Genomic DNA, 7,429 nt, shown 5'->3' with positions numbered 1-7,429 from the left:
GGAATTTCTTTTCCTGGAGATTAATCAGTCAGTCAGCAATTATTTATTGTGTGCCCACAGTGAGCCAAGCATACAGACAGACCAGTAATGATGATCCAAAGTGACCAGTGTTAAGATAGGGGAAGGACATAGTGCAATTAACTAAGGCTGCATTTCTATCACACTGAATCCTCCTTTTTAAGTACAGACATTCTTTGACCTCATTTGCAAGGCCAGTACCATAGGGCATGTACTCACCCTTAGCAATAATTTAACCGTGACAATGAATCATGTTGCAGTTATTTCGTGGGTCCCTACTGTTAAGTCTGGCATCCTCTAAGGAATCAGTAAAGAATTGTAACTACCACTGACATGATCTGTGGAAGTTTTGTGATAGAATATGTATTGACTGTTGTGATAGAATATGTATTGACTGTTGTCTGTAAATCTGGTAGCTATGTCACTTGTGAGGCTATTCAGGAAAATGTTAACTATACAGCACAATTTGCTGTGTGAAGTTTATAGCATGACTGACTAAATTCAACCTCAAAATAATTTTTTTTTTTTTTTGCTTTTTATGGCCATAGGTGCGGCATATGGAGGTTCCTAGATGAGGGGTGGAATTGGAGCTGCAGTTGCTGGGCTATGCCACAGCCACATCAATGCAGGATCTGAGCCGTGTCTGCAGGCTACACCACAGCTCACAGCAATGACGGATCCTTAACCCAGTGAGCAAGGCCAGGGATTGAACCTGTAACCTCATGGATACTAGTTGGGTTCATTACTGCTGAGCCACAATGGGAACTCCTCAAAATAATTTTAAATTATAAAACAATTCAAATATATCCAAAGTACAGAAAATAATATAGAAGGCACCAACATGTACTCCCTATAAGGCCTAAAAGATAATGATATTTTTCTTTTTGTGCCTTTAGTTCTCTCTCTGTCATTTTCTCTGGGACACAAAGGAAATATAACATTAAAGTTACAGTTAAAATCCCTTTTATACTACCCTCACCTCTGCCCAATTCCTTCAAGCTTCTTTCCTCCCAGAGGAAACTAGTATCTTAAAGTGGATAAATTAGCATTTTAATTCTTATGAGAATTCTAATTCTAAATAAGATTTTAAAATAAAATTGTTAATCGGAAAATCAAATTTAAAATTTAAATTAAATTTTTTTCTATTTTTTATGCACACATAAAATATATTGTTTAACATTTATACAAATGTACAATACTGCACATATCTTTTTGAAACATCATAATTCACAGCTTTATTTTTAAGATTTTTAGGTATATGTAGTTCATTCATTTACACTGCTGGACAGGAGTACACCCATTCAATCTTATCTGTAGTTCAAATCTCTTTTCCCTATAATACTCTAAATTAGTCTTTCCTTTTTTTTCCTTTTGATCATGCCCAAACAGAAGTTCCTGGGCCAGGGATATATTGCACACCAAGCAGTGACAATGCCGGATCCTTAATTTGCTGTGCCACTGGAGAACTCCCTGCCTTTCCTTTTCTTGATCATTCTTGCAAGAGGTCTATTCATCATATTCATTTTTTCAAAGATAGAATTTATATTTTATTTTTATTTGCAGATGACATGAAAATCCTGCATAGAAAAACCATACATAATCATAAATAGAAAATCCTAAAGATGCTACCAGAAAACTATGAGAGCTCATCAATGAATCTGGGTAAAGTTGCAGGATACAAAATTAATATAAAGAAATCTGTTGAATTTCTATATACTAATAATAAAATATCAGAAAAATTAAAGAAACAGACCCATTACATCAAAAAGAATAAGATACTTAGGTATCAACCTACCTAAGGAGGGAAAGTTGTACTTGGAAAACTATAAGACAATGTGGAAAGACATGGAAGAGGACACAAACAGATGGAAAGATATACTGTGTTCTTGGACTGGAGAAATTAATATTGTTAAAATGACCATACCATGCAAGGTACTCTACAGATTCAATGCAATCCCTATTAAAATACCAAAGGCATTTTTCACAGAACCAGTACAAATAATTTCAAAATCTCTAGGGAAACACAGAAGACCCCAAACAGCCAAAACAATCTTGATAAAGAACAGAGCTGGAGGAATGATGCTCTCTGATGTTAGAGTATATTGCAAAGCTATTGCAATCAAAGCAGTATGCTATTGGCACAGACATAGAGATCAATGGAAGAGGATAGGAATCTCAGAAATAAACCCCTGCACTTATCATCAATTAATCTACAACAAAGGGAGCAAGGATATACAATGGAGAAAGGACAGTCTCTTCAATAAGTGGTGCTGGGAAAACTGGATAGCCATTTGTAAAAAGAATGAAATTAGAACATTCTCTAACACTACAAACATAAATAAACTCAAAATGGATTAAAGACCTAAATGTAAGACTGGATATTACATAATTCTTAGAGGAAAACATAGGCAGAACACTCTAACATAAATTGCAGCAATATTTTTTTTTGGATCTCTCTCCTAAAGCAAAAGAAACAAAAGCAAAAATCAACAAATGGGACCTAATAAACTTAAAAGATTTTGCACAGCAAAGGAAACCATTGACAAAACGAAAAGACAACCTACTTATTGGAAGAAGATATCTTCAAATGATATGGCTGATAAGGGGCTAAGATCCAACATCTATAAATAGCTCATAAAACTCAACATTAAAAAAAACATTAAAAATGGGCAGAAGAACTGGATAGACATTTTTACAAAAGGGAATGCAAATCGCCAGTGAGCACATAAAAAAAAAAAATCTCAGCATAACTTAGAGAAATGCAAGTCAAAACCACAATGAGATATTACCTCACTTGTCAGAATGGCTATCATCAAAAAAAGAAAAAAACCCACACAAATAACAAGTGTCAGTGAGGAACCCTCCTATATTGTTAGTGGGACTGTAAATTGGGTGCAGCAACTGTAAAAAAGCAGTATGGGGGTTGCTCAAATAATGAAACTAGAACTACCATATGACCCAGCAATCCCATTCCTGGGTATATGTCCAAAAAAATCCCAAAACACTAATTAAAAAAGATACATGCACCCTAATGTTCATAGCAGCACTACTTAGAATTGCCAAGGTATGGAAGCAACCAAAGTGTCCATCGAGAGATGAATGGATAAAGAAGATGTAGTGTGTGTGTGTGTTTATGAAATATATAATAACTATATTATATATAACTTTATATATAATAACTATAAATGGAAAGTAATCTATAAAATGTATAAAAATAAAATAAAATTTAAAAAAGGCAATTCTTTTAATAAGTTTTAGCTTCATTTTTACCTACGCCCCTCTAAGTTGACATTGCTAACAGTTTTAATTCTGCATAATCATTAAATTTGTTTAGTTTCCACAATTATTTTGAGGAATCATCAATTACTTCACACTTGTAGCATCAGCAGCTCTTTAAATTTATGCTAATTACTCAATTAAAAGAGATTCATTTCCTTCTCATTTTATTTCTTCTGATACCATGAATTCTGTTGGCTAAAGCAAATCAACTCACAAGGCAAGCCCATGTTTAAAGGGAGGGGAAATAAACTCTTGCACTCAGTTGTAAGATATGCAGTCACTTTGCATTTTAACCTTTCAGCCACCCACCCTCAGAAAAGGGTACTATGCAATCAGTGATGTGTCTTAAAATAGATGGCATCTTAGAAGTAAGTTTGCTACAGATATAGTGATGCTGGTTTAGCTCACCTCATGCATTAATCCTTCTTTAAAAATAATGAGTACTTTCCTGCAATACACTGTACTAGGTGCAGGAGATACCAGCAGTGAGTCATATAGATGTGATTCTGGTCCTTATCTAATTTACTTTAGGTCTATATTCCATAGTCACAAGGTCCTGTTAATTTTTTCTTTCTTTCTTTCTTTTTTTTTTTGTCTTTTTAGGGCAGCACCCTTGGCATATGGAGGTTCCCAGGCCTAGGGTCCAATCAGAGCTGTAGCCCCTGGCCTATGCCACAGCCACAGCAACTCAGGATCCAAGCTGAGTCTTCGACCTACACCACAGCTCACAGCAACACTGGATCCTTAACCCACTGAGCGAGGCCAGGGATTGAACCCACAAACTTAAGGTTCCTAGTCGGATTCGTTTCCACTGCCCCATGACAGGAACTCCAGGTCCTGTTAATTTGATGTTCTAAATAATCTTGAATCTGATTCATCTCCTCTGTTTCCTACCTCCATTCTGGTTCAAGCCCTTATCATGTCTCACATCTGTTTTTGCAAAACCCCTCCCCAACAAATCCATTTTTCCACAAAACTCTGTGATTTGATTTTATCACTCCTTAACCTTATTGACTCATCCATCAGTTCTTGGATGAAGTTCACACTCTATAAAACATCACACTGTCCTTTGTAATCAGGCCCCTGCTACTCCTAGGCTGTGTCTCTGAAAAGCTTCTCAATTTACCATCACGCATCGCTGACCTGATTTTAGTCCTCTGTGCATTTCATGCCATTTTTCTCTTCTTTGCCTTGGTGTATATTATCCTGACATGCCACCACGACCTTTGTCTCTGCCTGCCTGGCCAACTCCTCCTCATCCTGAAACGCTTAATTCAGTGTCACCTCCTGGAGCTTAGGAGGAGAAGCAGGGTCCGAGGTCTCATGAAATATTATGAAAAAGGACTTAAAAGCTAAGCAGATGGAGCCTGATGCCAAAATGAAGGACAGCTATGCTGGCAAACGGCAAAGGGCTGGATAGAAAGAAGAGGGAGCTGGGGCTCTGATGGCAGGTTGAAGCCTGGGATCTGGAGAAGGAAAAGGACCGGGAGCTCCTAAGGAGGACAGGGGATAAAAGAGTGTGGGCTTATGTGGGAAGTCTTAGCTTTCTAATTGTCCAGGAGGATGCCACACTGAACAAGGATGGTGCTTCTGGGACCTGGGAGCTAATAAAGGGAGACAGGAACAAATGATGCTCTTCTGTACTACTTAAAATTGTCTGGTGTAACACAGCTTGTCATGCTTATACCACATGTTTTGGGAAAACATTTCAACAATATCATTTCTAACAGCCACAAAGTAATCCATGCATGATCTGAATTTCTTATCATTGAACCTTTACTTTGTTTCTAGTTCACCTTGTTATAAACAAAGCTGCATGGAATGTCCCTCTAGCTAGATATTTGCTCACAGCCACAATAATTTTTTTAAGAGAAATGACTGAGCTGGAGTTGGAGGTGGTTAGAGTGGTTGTGGGACAGGGGAATGCCAGGACAAAAGATACAAAGTTTTAAGGCTCTGGGTATGCAGTTTTCAAATTGTTCCAATGAACACTTCTACCACAAGTATATGACAGTACTGTTTCCTCAGGTCCTCATAACCCCGTATATCTGAAGAATAAAAGCAGTCAAGTTTAATTGCATCTCAGTAGAGAAGATACCTCACCTTAGAAAGTGACAGAATGGTGGCAGATGTACAGGCCTGGAGAGTGAAGTCATCACTAACTGAGTTTGTGCGTCATCCCGGTGGCACCTAACAAACCAGCAAGACAGAAAACCCAGTGAACCAACAAAGTTTTCAATATTAATTGACTTAGTGCTGAAGTTCTGGGAAGCAGGTGGTAGAAACAGAAAAAAAATGGACCTGATTTTAGGGTATTGGAGGATATAGGGACAGGAGAAAAAATATTCTTACCCTCAAGTACAGCACATGGCATGACATGCATGATACACTCAGAGATGACTAAGCTACATGGTAACACAAGAAAATTCATGTTTAAATGGCACATTCTGAGGAAGGATCACATGCAGCTCCCACAAAGGGGTGATGTAAATGATTATATTTTATATATTTACTGTATGCTTTTCCTATAAGATGGCGAATCAGGCAATGGAGGCACAAAAGAGACTTTCCTAATGTCATAGTCTTCTAGAGTAATTGTTTTCCCTGAAAAGAACACTCTGGATGTTATGTACTCTGGATCTTAGACCGGTTTGGTGAAGCCAGGTTATTTTTATTTTTGTGTTGTTCCTGTGTGCAACACACTGTGTTCCCTGTTAAGGACAAAAGAGAAAAGGAAAAGCGAAAAATGTGCAAAGATAAACAGCACAGTTGTGGCCCTAATAGGTGCTGTTAATTCACTGCTGTTTCCCATCCTCTGCCTACTCACACGTTCCAGGTAATCTCAGCCAATCCCAGAACCACAAATATCACCCACACAGTAATGTATTTGTTCATTCCAACTTTCACTTAAAAACTTACTGAGGCAGAGTTCCTGCCCGGGTACAGTGGGTTAAGAATTTGGCTACACCAACTAGGGTCGCTGTGGAGATGTGGGTTCGATCTCCAGGCACAGTGGGTTAAAGGATCTGGAGTTGCTGCAGCTGCGGATGAGGTCACAGCTGTGCCTCTGATTCATTCCCTGGTCTGAGAACTTCCATATGCTATGGGTGCAGTCATTGAAAAAAAAAAAAAAAAAGATTCGCTGAGCAAAAACAACATATTCAGTATCATTTCTATGAGACTTGATGTAGGAGAAACAAACATCAACAGTCATATAAATAAATATGTACATTTTATGATAAGGTAAAAAATTCAGGTTTTAAGAAAATAGCATTTAGTAGTTCATTGGTTCTTATTTCTAATGATTGAATGATTGGGGACTTGAATAGATTCTTTAATCTTTATTTTTTTAACTGCTAAAATTATAGACTACTTGACTTGAATCATCTTAGTTTCTGGGAATTTTCATAAAAAGGCCTTATCAAAAACTACCAAATTATTCTTATCAGAATTACCAAGTTATTCTTTTTCTTAGATACGCTACTTAGCAGACATACTCAGAAATATATTTTCAATTTCCACATTCCTCTTTCAAAGCTTTTCCTCTTTTATTAAGATATGTGTATCTTACACATACAAATCAGTGAACTTTTAACATAAAGACAGACACTGGTGGCAATGAGATCTTTAATAATATTTATATTTTTAGAATGTATTAATTTTTTCAAAATCCTGGAGTTGAAGATTTGATGAATTCAATTTCTAAAAGGTTTCTGCATGTAACCTAATTGTCAAAGTGAGTTCTCATTTTCAAATCATTTAGCCAAATCTAACTTATTTTTTCAGATCATTTCTGATTTTTTCATTTCACATCAATATTTTGGCTAAGAATATCTATGATAAACTAATTTTTTATTTATTATTTTATTTCTGAATTCTAAGATAGATTGAAATAAGGAAAGGACCCTTGCTGTAAGTATGTAGCCTGGATGAAATAATATACTTACGCTTTAAAATTTCTTACCAACATTTAGGATGTGCTTTAATAGGACTCTCTCTTGGGATCTCTGTATTTTTTTAAAAAACATCTAAGAGATGGAAGAAAAGAATGAAATCTGTTCCTAACTCTGCTAGAGTTGTCAGATATAAAATACAGAATGTCCAGTTAAATTTGAATTTCAGAAACTAATAA

General features: G+C 36.4%; 1 long non-coding RNA gene across 2 annotated transcripts in view; it reads left to right on the top strand.

Annotated features, from left to right (window-relative positions):
• LOC110260049 overlaps positions 1–2,785 on the top strand; it is a 38,615-nt gene extending 35,830 nt beyond the window's left edge. For both annotated transcript variants that reach the window (XR_002342828.1, XR_002342829.1), the window contains exon 4: positions 1,582–2,785. This is a non-coding gene — a long non-coding RNA (uncharacterized LOC110260049). The remainder of the gene's footprint in view (positions 1–1,581) is intronic.

This window comes from Sus scrofa, chromosome 3 (genome assembly GCF_000003025.6).
Source record: "Sus scrofa isolate TJ Tabasco breed Duroc chromosome 3, Sscrofa11.1, whole genome shotgun sequence".
Classification (NCBI taxonomy): Eukaryota; Metazoa; Chordata; class Mammalia; order Artiodactyla; family Suidae; genus Sus; species Sus scrofa.
This window is presented reverse-complemented; position numbering and strand designations above follow the sequence as displayed.